A 17,104-nucleotide genomic window follows, 5' to 3' on the forward strand; every position below is an offset into this window, starting at 1 on the left:
TTCAATAGACTTGTTTGATAAAAGGACTCTTTCCAAGACCGAATGTTTTTTCCCCACTTTCAGTGGCTTGTATTTTTTTATTACATTATTGATTGGGGAGTCAGAGCTGCCTTATATGAGGTTAAAGAGATTAATTGTAAGTAATTCTTTTCTGATTTTAAGGGGTGCGACGTTTGCTTAAAACAGTAAGTTTGTCGTTGGCGTGGTTTTTAATGCCCACCAAGACTATCCGCACTCCCGAGCTTAGGATTGTTTTTTTTTTTTTTTTAAATGGCTTGGTGCTGTCGTTCCATACATTGGCAAGACAAAGTCTTATTTGGACACTAAAAGAGACTTAAAGATAGATATTAATGTAAGTGTACTGCATCCGAATTTAGGTGCTGAAAGACATTTAATAATATCTAGGCGTTTAGACAGAGAATCGGAAAGTGCGTCAATGTGGGTGTTCCACCTGTATTTCTTGTTGAATGTAACACCTAAAAGTTTCAAAAAATCTACATTCGGAATTTGAAAATTGCCGGTAGATACATTACATGAGCAATTGTGTTTGTTGCAGATGTGCATATGCGCGGTCGCAAGACTGCCCCCGGAGTAGAGACACCAATCAGCTATATTGCTATTGTTTTATTTTATGTTTTGTCTAATTCAATCATTAGATTAAAATCGTCCGCATATGCGCCTATGCTTATTTCCTTATTTAGATGAATGATTTCTGTAAGTTTTTGATATGCAATGACGAACAGGATCACTGAGATTGGCGATCCTTGAGGAATACCATTTTCGAGTGGAAGTGATTTTAAATAGAATTTTCCTACTTTTACTGTTATTTTTCTGTTTGTCATGAAGCTATACAAGCTATACATATACCTAATTACGTCAAGTTAGGTATATTTGGGCCAACTTTCCACTTAATAAGCTGATCTATTACGACGTGTCTTCATATTTTATCAAACGCCTTAGCAAAGTCGAGAGATATTATTGATTTTTGTGTCCAAAGATTTAGTCATCAGGTGGCCTATAAATAGGAGACAGTCCATAACAGATTTTCCTTTTTTAAAGCCGACTTGACTATTGTGTAGAAGTTTAGGTAAATATTTACTACAGCTACCCGAGATTTCAGTGTTGGAAAATAAAAAACGGCTAAAAAATCCGGTAAATATTTACTACAGCTCCTCGGGCCCAAAACGCTTAAACTACATAATTTTGGTATCAAACGAAAGAGAAAAATTATACGAGCACGACCTCAGGTACGCCTTAGCGATTTATTTCGTAGTTTTTGTGTAATTAACAAAAGAAAATTAAAAGCTAAAAATTTTTCCTGTCTGCTCCAAGGCCTCCAAAGTAAGCTAAAGAAAATAGAAATGCTGATGGCGGAAAGGATTTCTCGATGCAGTAAATAATTAAAGTGTAAGACGGCTTTAGATTCAGCATGGATGTAGTTCTGATCATGATCAGGTTCAGAATTTTGATATTAAAAAAAATGTGTAGTCATTTAAGTTTTGTATACCCAAGATCCTAAATTTCTTATAAGTTTTCATAGTGACTGCATTTCCAAATTTTCTATGGAAGTAACTAGACTTAGCTGAAAGAACATTCTTATTAACATGTCTAAGTAATCTGAAACTTCGATAGAGTCTACTTGTCAGAATGACCAGAGAAGTGCCCAGGCAACTAAATTTTTGACTTTATTTTGATAATTATTTCAATTCATTGCCTCTTTTAAATATTTGGCGGTTAAAGAATTTTAGCTTTGGGTACTATACGAAGAAATAGAATCAAACAACAAGGCACTTGATTACTTTAATGAAACATCCACGGGGTATGTCGGTTGAGTATGTCGCAGATTTTGACGGTGTTGACATATCACTAACATCGTGGTTGGACAATAAAATCAAATTATTAGCATCCACCTATGGTGGTTGTTGGAGGAGAAATCCTGAATTTAAACTCATTCATTTAATTATTCAGATTTTCTTGCTTTTCCCTTTACATCGTACTTTGAATTACTCTCTCTCGTAGCATATAACTTTAAGAATTTACTGTACCATGAGAACTCGAATGCAAAGAACGCAAATAAATGTACAAACTATGAAACAATTTAGTAACTGGCCGAGAAATTGGCCAACAGTGGGATACTTCTCAAGGACACAGTTTGTCGATTCAACAAAGCCAAAAAAGAAAATGTTGAAATTGACCGCCCCTTTTGCGGGTGCACAATACAATAGGTACATGGGAGGCGTTGATTAAATCGACAGCGTAATTGAAAGATACAAAATTTTACCAAGAAGTGGTAGGTTCGTATTTTTCACCATTAATGTATTACTTTGTGGTTTTTCCGACTTTTGGCTAAATATTGTCGATATTGAGATACTAACGAAGCTTGAAACCTAATCAAAAGATGCAGCAGGATGAAGTTAAACATTGGCCTATCTGGGCAGAAAAGCGAAAAGGGTACTAGTACCCAAGCTTCACAGCATTTTCACAAGTAATGTGCGAGTAATAAATAATATATAAAACCATTGTTTTCAAAAGGTTCATCTAAATTAAACATAATTCAACTATAAATTTATGTTAGATACTTTAAAAACATCCACATAAAGAAAAAAAACGTCCCTTAGAATTGTAGGCATTTTTTTCACCCAACACATGTTTGATGCATTCATGCAACAAATCCTTAATTCCTCATAAAAAACTTTCTAAATCCAAAATTAGAAAAATAAAAAATAACTTTTAACTTTTGAATCAAATAAAAAAAATCGTGTCAAAATCGGATCTAGTGCCATACAAAGGGTTAAACTTAAACCATGTCGGGGCCATGTCGTTTTTTTTTCAAGTGCACTTTTGATGTCCTCTTTGGTTGGAGTTTTAATTTTTACTAATGTACAGATGTTGAACAAATGCACACTGGGCCAACTTAACAAATAATAGTCGAAAAGTCTAATATTTTGTTGAGGCAAATAATATTTAAAACGTGCATCTCTCTTTTCAAAGTTGCACGTTTTAAATATTAGCTATCTCTCTTTTCAAAGTTAGCTAATATTTAAAACGTGCAACTTTGAAAAGAGAGATGCACGTTTTAAATATTATTTGCCTCAACAAAATATTAGACTTTTCGACTATTATTTGTTAAGTTGGCCCAGTGTGCATTAGTTAGCTATCTCTCTTTTCAAAGTTAGCTTATGCATAAGATTTTTCAGCAATAATTTTAACGAGATATTTATATTTAGTTTGTCCGCTTGTGACAAATAAATATTTTACAAAATGAAAAATAAAAACCGTGGCGGCCATTTGCTTTATGTAAAAAACTAATGTCATATGTATTTTTTAATTGAATATACATATCAAAAGCGTAAAAAAATATTGGCCTGTGGTATATTTGACTTTTTTTTTTTTTTTTTTTTTTTTAATAGACGTAGTTGTACAACGCTCAGTACGAACAAGTGGCCCATATGACACCAGGCCCGGGCCTGTTACGAATGACCCTATGTAAAGTTAATGTTACAACCTCTACCCACTCCGACCTAAGGGCATAGGCGTATTACATATATAAACATAAATTAAACTAAAGAAATAGAAAATATTAAATGTAATGAGATAATAGGTTACATATAAAAAGCAAACAGGATAGGTCAAAATAAAGATGATTACAACTAATTTCGAGCGAGGAAGGACAAGATCGCAGTTTTTATACCCGGAAGCGATGTTTCGGAACCAATAACGTGCCAAAGTCTGTTGTAGTCACTACATAGTATACGAAAAGGTTCATGCAGAGAAAAGTTAGTTGTACAAGTGGGAAGTATAAGCGGTGTGTAATTGCGGGTCCTTCTAGATGGAACAGAAATGTTAATTTGGCTCAACAGCTCAGAAGAGTCAATCTCACCATTCAAAAGTTTGTAAAGAAAAGTTACACCAAGCATTGTTCTACGATTAGTTAAAGAAGGAAGGTTAATTAACTGAAGTCGACTAGAATAAGATGGAAGTTGTACAGTTGGATCCCAGCGCAAATCACGAAAGGCAAAGAGTAAAAACTGTTTTTGTACAGATTCTAATTTTTTTTGATAAAACTCATATTGAGGAGACCAAACAATAGATCCATATTCTAATATGGGACGGACTAAAGAAGTAAAAAGTATTTTGGTAGTATATGGATCCTTGAACTCCTTCGACCAGCGCTTTAAAAAGCCAAGAACACTTTTAGCCCTACCAACAGTAGTCGATATATGCTGATTAAAACTAAGTTTGTGGTCGATTAAGATCCCTAAATCTTTTACCACCAAGGAAGTATTATTAATTTTTTCTAAAGGGAAATTATTTAAAAAGTAACTCGTTAATTGGGGAGAACCTCGATAAAAAGACATAACTTTGCACTTAGAACAGTTTAGAGATAACAAGTTAGTCCTACACCACCCCTGAAAAGCATTCAGGTCAGCTTGCAAGGTATGACATGAGAGAGAGTCTACGATGCGATTAGCGATTTTTACATCATCGGCATACATAAGAACTCTGGAATTTAAAAGAACGGTGGGGAGATCATTAATAAAAATGGTAAATAACAATGGGCCAAGGTGACTGCCCTGTGGGACTCCTGATTCAACACAAATGATCTTAGAAAGAGAGGACCTAAAAAGAACCCTCTGCCTCCTATTGCTTAGATATTGTGAAATCCAAGCAAGCAGAGCATCCGGAAAGCCAACTAAATTCAGCTTATGTAATAGTAAGGCATGGTTTACCGAATCGAAAGCCTTACTGAAATCCGTATATATAACATCAGTTTGCTTTTGTTTCTTAAAACCTTGGATTACAAAAGATGTAAACTGTAAAAGGTTAGTTGTGGTAGACCTATTCTTGACAAACCCATGCTGGTATGGCGAAAAAATAGATTTACATAAATGCTGTATTTGAGACGTCATAATTTTCTCAAACAGTTTAGGTATCGCTGACAATTTAGAAATTCCTCTGTAATTAGTGACGTCAGATTTATTGCCACATTTGTGAAGAGGTAAAATAAACGAATCCTTCTATATAGTTGGAAACTCGGACAGTGTAACGGACAACTCAAAAAGCTTAAGTAAAGGCGAGCACAATGACTCCGCACAGAACCTCAGGACACAAGCGGGAATACCGTCTGGGCCCGGTGAGTATACCGGCTTAATCGTCATTAGTTCCTTAGCTACCGAACTTTGCGTTATAATAGGATTGAGAATACAGTTGATAGATAGAGTAGAAGAAGGAATAGATAAGGAAGGAGTGGGAATAGATGAGGAAGAAAGAGGAATAGATGGTGAAGGAATCCTTGTTTGGCCCCGTGTCTTCCTTTTTCTGGATGTAAACTCCTTCACAATTAAGCTTTTCGGCCAGAAGCTAGAACTGCAGATACAGTCAAAGAACTCAATTGCAACACTGATTTTAAAAGATGAAATTTCCCTAGAATATGAAAATTTGAACTTTTCTATTGATATATTGGAGACATTCAGTTTAGCCCGAATGTGGGCCATGACATCATCCGATGTAGCATCAGGGAGAAGTCTCGAAACAAAAATGTGTTTTTTAGGTGGCACTCCCACCAATGGTTTCGGCATTGCAGGTATTGCATCAGCTACCGCATTTATTGTAGCATCAGTTGCAACAAGTGGCACTCCGGCACTACTATCACTAGAATCCCTATCGGCATAATCCATCGGTGTAGATTCTTGCCCAGACAAAACGGACACTACAGACATCGTCTGCGGAATTAGAGTTGGCATTGGTTGAGAGGGGGTCGGAACCGATATCGATGTGGAGACCGGCAAACACAAGGACAAATCAGAAGTCTGTTCTCCTGCCTTCTTACGCTTTCGAGACTCAGTCAGTAGCGTTAAACTATTAAACTGTGACTCGACAGCTTTAAACTCTTGCGAGAGTTTAAGAAAATTGGCGGACAGACTCATCAGGTTATCCTTTGTTTGCCGCATGAAAAGTTCCATTTCATCTTCCACGATACGGCATGACTCACATCCCCATTTGAGACCCTTTTTTAGATCTAAAAGATCCTTTACCCTGCATGTAAAGCCGGCGCACTTAACATGTACTGTAGTTTTACACAACCAACAGTAAATAAAACTATTCAGGGGTGAGGCGGGCTGCAAACAATTTTTAACCGAACAGACAGGCATTATGAGTTAATTGGATGAATTAGTAACCAAACAAATAAAAATGAGATATGTATTGGTATTAAAATATATAACTCACTCTGAGGTCCAGAAATAATAAGAAAGCGAAATATTGAGGGTGCACAAGGGTTAAAAGAATAAGAGAGCACTATAGAGTCTAAATTACAGACACACAACAGACTGCAGTATGAGCGCAAATAACGGCGACGAGTGAAACGAAAACGAAAAAGTTAAAGAGCGCGAGCGCGGGAGCTAGAAATCACAAAAACAAAAACACTGCAACAAGAACTCACAGAAATTGCAAGACAACTACAAATGAGCGGTGCTTGTGATTTACAAGAAGGAAAAAAAAGGTGGGAAAGAAAGAAAGAAAAGAAAAAAAAAAAAAAAAAACCAACAAAGGTATTAACAGAATTAAGGTTGTTAAAAATTATTAACACAAACACACAAAAACGCAAACGAGTGATATGGTGCAAGTTAGATTTAATATTATAATTATAATTTTCGATCGCGATGCCGATAAAACAAAATAAAAAAATTATAAAATCAGTTAAAATGCGGGAGCTTAAAAAAAACACGTCCGTCTTCCACGAGAGCGTTGATGTATATGCCAAATCTATGGTGATTTGAGCCAGAGGGCGATTGTTGTTATTATTTCAGAAAACTTTGTTTCCCAAAATTTAAAAAAAAATATCAAATTTGTATGTTTGTCAAAAAAACGGCCTAAAAGTATGCAAGACTTTATAGTTGTGAGAAAAATGCGATAAAACTGTGATCAGATTGTGAAATTAAAAAAATCGAAATTCTATTCCACTAATATGCTTTGAAAATTTTAGACATTTGTAATTAAATTGAAGCTTATGCCAAAAAATGTGAATCTGAATAAGAATATGTGATTGCAATTTAGCAGCTTGGTCATTTGCAGAGGGCATTCTATATATGTATGTATGTATGTGCATATATAGCATGTACCACGTGTAAAATTTTTTTTTTAGAACCTGGACTCTCTTTATGGTTGCCGCTCAGTTTTTCGGCTCATAAAATGAATTCGTGTTGATGTCGACATAGCGTATGCGTTATGATTGAGTCAATTCATACAATATTTTCTACATGCAAATAAAAGCGAGTGAAAGAGAAGATAACGGAATTTCTACTCTCCCAAATTCCGATCGCTTTTAAAACAATCACTTTAAACTTAACGATGGCATGCAACGGATGTAAACTAACACTCTTCAACTTCGTCAAAATGACGGATGATGAGTTGCTTGAATTTTTGTTTTCTCATGGAGTACTAAGGAGGACAGTAAATTGTACCTCCTGTGGTAAACCAGCGACATTGACCAAGGAATTTAATTTCCGATGTCAACGGCAATACCGATTCATACAGAATCGGCGGCAAATGTTTAAAAGGTCCACCAACCCCCATTTTTTAACAGTTGATTTTATAGCTGCCATAGGAAAACTTGTTGCAAAGTAAGCTAAAGTTATGTTTAATTTTACGTTATTTTTATTTTTATGGTAAGCGGTTGTGCGGTCGGCCAAATTTCAATATACTTACGTTGTCGTTGACTTTTTTCTTGGTTTGGAATTATCTTCCTCGAAAGATCGTTTATTTTGAGCCATACGGTTTAATTTTCACACTGCACGCTTGATTGTTTACTTCACTGAATGACTATTTATGTTAGAATCTAACTAAATTTTAGATAGACTATTCTCTCTGACTAGACAGAGAGACATAGGCGGACCAATCACGGGTGTTTCAATGTCGGCGGTCCTTGTCTCTCACGAACAGTGAAGAGAAACGAAAATCTGACGCGCTGCAGATCTGACGTCTAACGATTTTTAAAAATAATTTCCTACCGCGACGCGCCTAAGAGAGCTTCGCTCTAATAAAGTGTTTCCCTGTGTAATGATTTCTATATCTTTTCACCTTTGTCAAAGCTTTACTCACACGTTTTGAGACCGCAAAGATCCAAAACAACTTTCTATTTTGAAAAAAAAAAAAAAATGAGGTTATGTAATGGACAATTGAAGATTTTGATTTGTAATAAAGGTGTTTGGATTGTCGATGTGAAAGACCATATTGTAGTGTTTTGGTAATAAAGCACTTCAAAAGTTTGAATAACTTTGAATAGTTTCATCATAATAGATCTTGTGTACAGCAATTTAAAAATTCCTACTTATACATGCAGGACTCTTTTGTCAATAAGGTCAAAAAGAGCTCTTAGTAAAATTTTTTTTTCTTCAAGAGGATCTCACCATGAGCTCCCGTTGTCATAAAATAATATACATAAGTCATGTTAACGCATGCTGAAAAGGATTTAACAAGAAATATTTGGAATTGTAACTCTTATTAAAAATAATAAGACATTGCATGCGATCAAGAAATAGCTATGCTGTTACTTTTTGATTGTAATTGCTATTAAGTACATAAGTCGTCTTGCCGTCTTCGGCGATAAGTGAAACAACAGTTTTACATTTTTAAGACTATGTGTATTCTACATATTAACATGCTGCATAAGAGACATACATTTTTAGTCTCATCAACTCTTACAAGGTACGGGCACTTTCAACGCTGGCACTAGCCGCCAACGCAGCTTTTTGGGATCAAATACAAGGTTTTACACTAACAATAAGTACTACGCACTTTCATCCGCTTATCTTGCATGCCTCTAGTCCAATTTTAATAATAAATGTATCGATGTTAAGTCTTTAAAAATAAAAAAGGACATATACATTATAAATGGATGCTGATGAACAGTATGGAAATATATACATACATACATTTGTAACATCTCCAAAGTAAGCCACTTAAAAAAACATTTGCGTATTTTTTACGCAAAAAAACCTAAATCGATTCATATGAATAGAAGGAAAAATTAATTTCGAACAATTTTGAAAGATTCGAACTTGTACCAAAGTTATTATCAGCAATACTTTTCATGCTACTTTCAACACTTTCTTCTTATTCGATGCTACAAGAAATTTTTACCTATCAAAATTCAGCACATTAATCTTATGAATTTCTACCAACCTATAAAACTTTGTTCAAATGGGACTAGAAGCATGTAAACAAAACGTAGGAAATTGTTTAAGTAGTAGAATGTGGCGATGTTAGAGTGCTCCCGTGTTTGTAAGAGTAAGCATGTGCTCTTTGGGCTTCGAAACTTAAATATTTTTTACACTTTTTCTCGAAGTCAGCGGGACTTATTTACTTCATTTTAAATTTCTCTATGCACAGCATTTTAAATTTATCATGCAGAGAATTCGTTTTACAGCTTATGGTGTAACTACAAAAAAAAAAAATATATTTACACTTGATTTTTTAATATGAATTACTATCAGACAATTTAGAAACTATCTGAAAATTTAACAATGTACCTTATAAGGCATTAACAAAACATTCTTTTTTAGTACCGTTCACTTGAAGTTGTGCAGAGTGCGAAACAATGGCAGCGTCGTTTTGAACTCGGCACGTGTACTTGCCGCTTTGGTCCTTTGTCACACCGGTGATGCTAAGGGCGCTGGTGAATTCATCATTCTGACGAATTTTCACTTGGCCGACATATTTACTGTGGCTACGAGTACTGTTATTCGGAGCATGTGCTAAGTCTGTTATTGAAGCCAATGGTAACGAAAGAAATGAGGATGACAATCCGGAACTCATAACTGCAGCGTCACCGGTAACACTCGGCCCACCGCTGACATTGCTGAAAAAAGTTTTCGTGTTTATGCGTTGCCCGTCCTTCAACCAAATAAATGTAAGTGGAAGGTCTCCGGTTGCAATAACGCACTGAATGCTGGTACGATCGCCGACATTTAGATCGTGCGAGAATAAAAATGGCGTAATCTTTGGCGGAACTGTGATCAAATGCAAAATTTTATTAAAGGTTATAAGCACTCAACGAATAAATGGTAAATACAAATAGACCTCGCTTTGTATCGTTTCGTTTTTTCAAAGTTGCGTCGATTATCAATAGTACTAAATTTCACTGTGCGTCCTTAGATTTTCCAAGCTGCGTTGCTTTGGATTGAAGTCAATAAATTTAGTTGAAAATTCTGGTAACGCCAATGTCAACGTTTACTAACTTAAACTATGAATTCTAGACTTTTTATAATTTATAGTCAGCTTACAGATACAAGTAGTAAAGGCTCTTCACAGAGCGAAGAGTTTTAATTTTATTATAACCTTGCAGAGGGTATCGTAAAATTGGTCAGATGTTTGTACCGCTCAGAAGGAGACGTTTCCGACCCCATACAGTATATATGTATGTATACTTATTCTTGATCAGATAAGAAGCTGCGTCGATACAACCATGTCCGTATGTCCGTCCGTATATGCGTTTTACTCAGCCATCTTAAAAACCATCGGGACGAAACGTGATATTCGAGCTAATTATATTCCTGGTAAGATAAAGCGTGAAAATCGTCAGAATCGGTCTACTATATCATATTGTATACCTACCTATAAGATTTTTTAATAGTTTTAGATATAAAACATCAGATATTCAAAGCTGATGAAACATTTTTTATTTGTGATGTTATTGAATAAACTAATACCAATAAAATAGAAATAAGAACTTCTAGAATACATTTATTTTCGTTATTTATAATTAGACACAGTAATTACACTATGCAACAAAATGAAGGTTTGTAAAATCAAACCGCACCGGACCTTTTTTCTGAAAGTTCGTGTATTGAATAGCAAAACCCTATTTGGGTTTTTCAAAGTTAGCTCGTTTTTTTTTTTTTATAGCGAGTTGAAATTTTTCATTTTAAGGGTAATTTTTTGTATGTCATATGAGCTAAATATGACTTATATATCGATTTCTTCTTCATGCATACGACCTAAATCATCCTCACTTATTGTAGAAATATTGTTCATGGTTAAATACATTTATTTTAAGAATGTTATATAATCCAAAATGACTTTTTCAGCTACAGTCCTAGAAAAACTTACAATTAAGCCCTTTTTTAGAGTAGTTTTGGAAGTATTTTTAATTTATAACTATTTTTTTTATACAATAATATCAAGATTAATTTGAAACAACAAATATATTTTGAAATATGGAAAATTAATTTATCAAGATCTAAGTAATCCGATTCGCCACTAGCCAACGGCCAATTCCGCCCTATCGTATCGCAAAGTAAAATACGTTCATACGCATATTTTGCATGTTTCTAGTCCGATTTCCAATTTGGTAGTTTGGTAAAAATATATAAAATTAATTGGTTTGCAGAATAAATTTTCTAAATGGAGACGGAAGTGGGTGTGTCAAAATTTGTGGACGTTTCACCCCGGAGAGTGATAAGCACGGATCAGTTAGTGAAAATTTTGTTAGGGCATTTCGACATAACTTTAATTGTGATGTTATATTTAATGAGTCGTGGCGCCAAATACAGTTTGCAGAGCTTTTTATGTCGGGTTAGTTAACTGGATGCATAAAAAACAAAAAGAAAAAATGTCATTTGGTGTACCAATGATATGGTACAATCCAGGAGAACATGACCCAAAAAATTGTTATGCTTTTGCCAACAATGTGACTGGACTTAACAAAAGTCTCTGTTCCGAGTGTGCAACTGCCCATGGACCATGCCGAAAATATTCCAGTACCAAAATTTCCAGGCACAGACAATGTTAGTCTTTACCCCGATGCGACTGTATTTGATGATTACTCGGAGTATATCCCCGAACCATCAGGATCAAATCACCCAGTTCTTATAACACAAAGCAAATTGGATCAAATGTTTGCAAAATTAGAGCTAACGCATCTTGACAAAGGAAATGAACCACAACCAAAAAGAACTCGTTTCTAATTTTCCATATTTCAAAATATATTGGTTGTTTTATATTAATCTTGATATTGTTCTATCGAAAAATAGTTATAAATTAAAAATACTTCCAAAACTACTCTAAAAAAGGGCTTAATTGTAAGTTTTTCTAGAACTGTAGCTGAAAAAGTCATTTTGGATTATATAACATTCTTAAAATAAATGTATTTAACCATGAACAATATTTCTACAATAAATGAGGTTGATTTAGGTCGTATGCATGAAGAAGAAATCGATATATAAGTCATATTTAGCTCATATGACATACAAAAAATTACCCTTAAAATGAAAAATTTCAACTCGCTATAAAAAAAAAAAAACGAGCTAACTTTGAAAAACCCAAATAGGGTTTTGCTATTCAATACACGAACTTTCAAAAAAAAGGTCCGGTGCGGTTTGATTTTTTGGTGTTGCACAGTGTTATTAGTAAATGCAACGAAAAAACCACACTAAAACTCTACTTGCTTTGCTAGATTTAAAAGGCTTTATTTATAATAATAAAAGGCAATGTGTGGAAGGATAGGAAACCAACCGATCCAGAGCGAAATAAATTTTGGTATACCGCCAACTCAGGTATTTGAACATACTAGAAATATCAAAAATCAAAGAAGCTAACATCGGCTATGCCGAAATTTGTATACCCTTGCAGTCCTTGGTAATAATAATTTTACATGTTCAAAATTTGTTTTCTGCAACTCAATTCATCAATATACAAACAAAACAATTTTACTCTCATATTATCACATATGTAAGTTTCATAGCAAACTCGATTTTTATGAAAATGTTTCTTCTAGTTCTTCTAGAGCTATATGATATAGTGATCCGATCCCTATGGTTTTCATACTTTATTTTTGGCGGGTAATAAAAACCCCCGAAAAAAAATTTCAGCCCGATAGCTTTTAAGACGGCTGAGTAAAACGCGTACGCACAGACGGACGCACAGATGAACGGACAGACGGACTTGGCTATATCAACTCAGCTTCTCATGCTGATCAAGAATATATATACTTTATGGGGTCGGAAACGTCTCCTTCTGTGCGTTACAAACATCTGATCAATTTTATAATACCCTCTGCAAGGGTATAAAAATGAAACTTTTTTATTCACCTGCATTCATCTCGCTCCAGGTTTTGCGTATTGAGTGATGTGTATTGTGTATTGATGAATTGAGTTACACAAATATCAAAGAAGCTAACATCGGCTATGCCGAAGTTTATATTCCCTTGCAGTCCTTGGCAATATTATTTATACATGTTCAAAATTTTTTTTCTGCAACTCAATTCATCAACATACAAACAAACAATTTTCCTCTTTATACTACAATTTGCTCTTTTTCTTCCCTCATTCCCTAAGCAAAGCAACGCACGCATACACATACAGTTTATGTAGCGTTGCGTCTGTGTGTGTATGCATGTACTCTGTTGATGATGTATAACGTAGTAGGCAGCAAGCAGCGCTGCCGGCAGTGATTAAACCGATTTATATTGACTGTAACTTGTTTTTGTTTTAATCCGATCAAATTCAAATTTTTTAAATTAGAGTTTTTGTTTCCAATACTATCATCGTAGTAAATTTCATGGGGATACTCTAAATCAGGGGTAGGCACAAAGAGAGCCAGCGCAAACTGTCAGCGTATGTGTGTATTTTACACTGCGAAAAATGAAAAGTGAATAAAATATGGCTCAATCGCTAAAACCAGCACAATCGATGATCTGCTGCAAGAAAATAAATGAGAAAACAACCCCCAAATTAATTTTTTCATGTGCATTTATCCAACAACGCGACATAGATGCGCTCGAGTCGAAATGCTGCAGCAGACTAATTCTGTTTTTACGCTCTCAAGGGCACTTCGTGTTGACTTCGGCATGCACACAGATGGTAAAACGATCATATGCCGAAGAAAAGTGCCCGCACGGGCTATGGGTGCCTACCTCTGCTCTAAATTATATGAAAATGTTTCTTCTAGCTATATGTTGTAGTGGTCCGATCCTGACAATTTTCATACTCTATGTCACCCGGGTAATAAAAAGCCCAAAAAAAAAGAAAAAACAATTTCAGCCCGATATCTCTTAAGGTGGCTGAGTAATACGCATACGCACGGACGGACAGACGGACATGGCTATATCGACTCAGCTTCTCATGCTGATCAATAATATATTTACTTAATTGGGTCGGAAACGTCTCCTTCTGTGCGTTACAAACATCTGAAAAATTTTATAATACCCTCTGCAAGGGTATAAAAATATCAAAGAAGTTAAATTCGGCTATGCCGAAGTTTATATACCCTTGCAGCCCTTGGCAATAATAAATTTATATGTTCAAAATTTGTTTTCTGCAATTCAATTCATCAATATTTAAACATAAGAATTTTACTCTTCATACTACAATTTGTTCTTCTTCTTCCCTCATTCCCTAAGCACAGCAACGCACGCATACACTTACAGTTTATGTAGCGTTGCGTCTGTGTGTGTATGCATATGCTCTGTTGATTTGATGATGACGTAGTAGGCAGAAAGCAGTGCTGCCGCCAGCGATTGAACCGATTTATATTGACTGTAAATTGTGTTCTATGTATCCGATCGGATTGAAATTTTGGAATCTAAGTTTTTATATCATCGTAGTAATCTTCATGGGGATACTCCAATTTTTATGAAAATGTTTGTTCTGGAGCTATATGATATAGTAGTCCGATAATGACAATTTTCATACTTTATCTCACCCGGGTAATAAAAGGCCCCCAAAATAAATTTCATCGCGATAGATTCTAAGATGGCTGAGTACGCACCGACGGACGGACGGACAGACGGACATGGCTATATCAACTCAGCTTCTCACGCTGATCAAGAATATATACAGAATATATATGTATACTGTATGGGGTCGGAAACGTCTCCTACTGTGCGTTACAAACATCGGACCAATTTTATAATACCCTCTACGAGGGTATAAAAATGGTTCGTATTTTCTACTTTCAAATATGAACGTCTCTTTTGGATGGTGAACTTTCGGCCATATGAACCAACCCCCAAAGAGATGGTGGATGGTCGCCAGTGGGAATCGGTCCTAAGAGAAAGGTAGAGAAGATAAAGCAACGATTAATTTTTACTCTTGCAGAGGGTATTATTAAATTGGTCAGATGTTTGTAACGCACAGAAGGAGACAAATTTTGAACATGTGGAAATATTATTGCCATGAACTGCAGGGATATATAAACATCGGCATATCTGTGTTTCATCAACAAAGCGACATGGATGTGCTCCGGTCGAAATGCTATTTTGTTTTCGAAAATAATTTCAAAATGAGGATAAAAAGGACATTTAAAAAGTAAATGTTACCAGTTAAATTTTCAGGAATTTCATTTTTCAAAACATTAAAAAGGGATTAAAATATTACTCCTCCAACCAATCTCTTTCTTTAATTTTTGTTTTAATAATAATATAATGGTTAGAAAGGTAAAATGGGAGTGTCAAAAATTTGAAACAAATTCGATCACTGTACATGCAACACGAGTCTTCATTCTGGTTCAACTGCTCAGGAGAGTCTATTTCACCTATTATAAGTCTGTGGGCAAAAGCACCAAGCATTACTGTACAACTAATTAGAGAAGAAAGATTGTTGAAAAGAAGCCTACTGGAGTATAATGGCAAATTGATATTGCGATCCCTACTTAGACCGCGCAGAGCAAAAGCTAAAATTGCTTTTGAACTGATCGAATTTTCCTTTGCTGTGGGCAAAGGCACCAAGCATTACTGTACAATTAATTAGAGAAGAATGATTGATGAAAAGAAGCCTACTGGATTATAATGGCAAATTGATATTGCGATCCCTACTTAGACCGCGAAGAGCAAAAGCTAAAATTGATTTTGAACTGATCGAATTTTACTTTGGTGCTTTTTATATTGGGGTGACTATGTATATGCAAGATCCGTACCCGAAGATAGAACGGTTAGTCAGTTAAGAAGACAACATTTTGGTTGTCTACGGATCATCAAATTCTTTTGACCATCGTTGTACAAACCCAAGAACAAGACGATATGTCTTTAAAGCTAAGGTAAAGCTTGACTTTATCCGCGTACATAAGCACACGAGATTGTGTCACTACCAATGGAAGATCATTTATAAAAAGAGTGAATAGCAATGGACCCAAATGACTACCCTAAGGTACTCCAGAGGTCACATGGATGGTCATAGAAAATGAAGACTTAAAGAGGACCTTTTGTGTACGCTTAGAAAGATATTGAAGAATCCAATCAAGCAAAAGGGTAGGGATGCCAAAAGCGTTCAACTTATATAAAAGAAGGATATGATTAACAGAGTCAACGGCCTTGCTGAAGTCAGTATAAATGACGTCAGTTTGCACGGCAGCCTTGAATCCTTTGATCGAGTGAGATGTAAATTCTAATAAATTAGTAGTTGTCGATCTACGTTTCTTAAAGTCATGTTGCGATGACGAAATAATTGAGCTACAAAAATGCCGCAATTGGGATGTTATTATTTTCTCAAATGCTTTGCTTCGGACTTTTTCCCCTTTTTATGAAGTAGAATAATATATGATTCCTTTCAGATAGACGGGAAGGCGGAAGATGTGACGGACAGTGTAAATAACTTAAGTTTTGGCTTACATAGGGCCTCTGCACAAAACCTTAACACGCAGCCTGGTATTCCGTCCGGGCCAGGTGCATATACTGGTTTTACGGAACTGAGCACACTAAAAACCGAACTTTCATTAAACACAGGGTCTGAAATGCAAGTGATAGGGATAAGGAGGATTTGTTTGATAAATCGAAGAGGAATAAGTTGTTTTGAAGATCAGTGTCAGCTTTATTGTTTTCGAAACACAAGTAAGACGGGTGCACTGATGTCTTACGTTTTACATTGACAAAGTTATAAAACTGCTTCGGATCGCGAGAAAACTTAAGTTTACAACAATGAGCAAGTTTTGTCAGAAAGATATGAGGAAATAAGTTGAATAGCTTCCAAATGGTGAATGTACATATATTGCCAAGTCGTACTGTGGTGGAATATACGAAAAAGTAAATATAGGGTAGTTCAATCCTATTCTACTATCAAATAACAAAAATTTGTGAAATTGATTTGTGCGTGCATCTCGGTTTTTTTTTTTT

The 17,104-nt window shown here is 35.2% G+C and overlaps 2 protein-coding genes across 3 annotated transcripts in view; both read right to left on the bottom strand.

The window, feature by feature from the left end:
- LOC137586829 (cell adhesion molecule Dscam2-like) overlaps positions 1-9,804 on the bottom strand; it is a gene marked incomplete at its 3' end in the record, with an annotated part of 243,021 nt that extends 233,217 nt beyond the window's left edge. The window contains exon 1 of the mRNA XM_068303039.1: positions 9,567-9,804. The remainder of the gene's footprint in view (positions 1-9,566) is intronic.
- LOC137577202 (cell adhesion molecule Dscam2-like) overlaps positions 1-17,104 on the bottom strand; it is a 753,142-nt gene that overhangs the window by 27,037 nt on the left and 709,001 nt on the right. The window lies entirely within an intron of this gene.

The sequence above is a fragment of the Drosophila tropicalis genome, unplaced genomic scaffold (assembly GCF_018151085.1).
Source record: "Drosophila tropicalis isolate 14030-0801.00 unplaced genomic scaffold, ASM1815108v1 contig_1, whole genome shotgun sequence".
In the NCBI taxonomy this organism is placed as follows: domain Eukaryota; kingdom Metazoa; phylum Arthropoda; class Insecta; order Diptera; family Drosophilidae; genus Drosophila; species Drosophila tropicalis.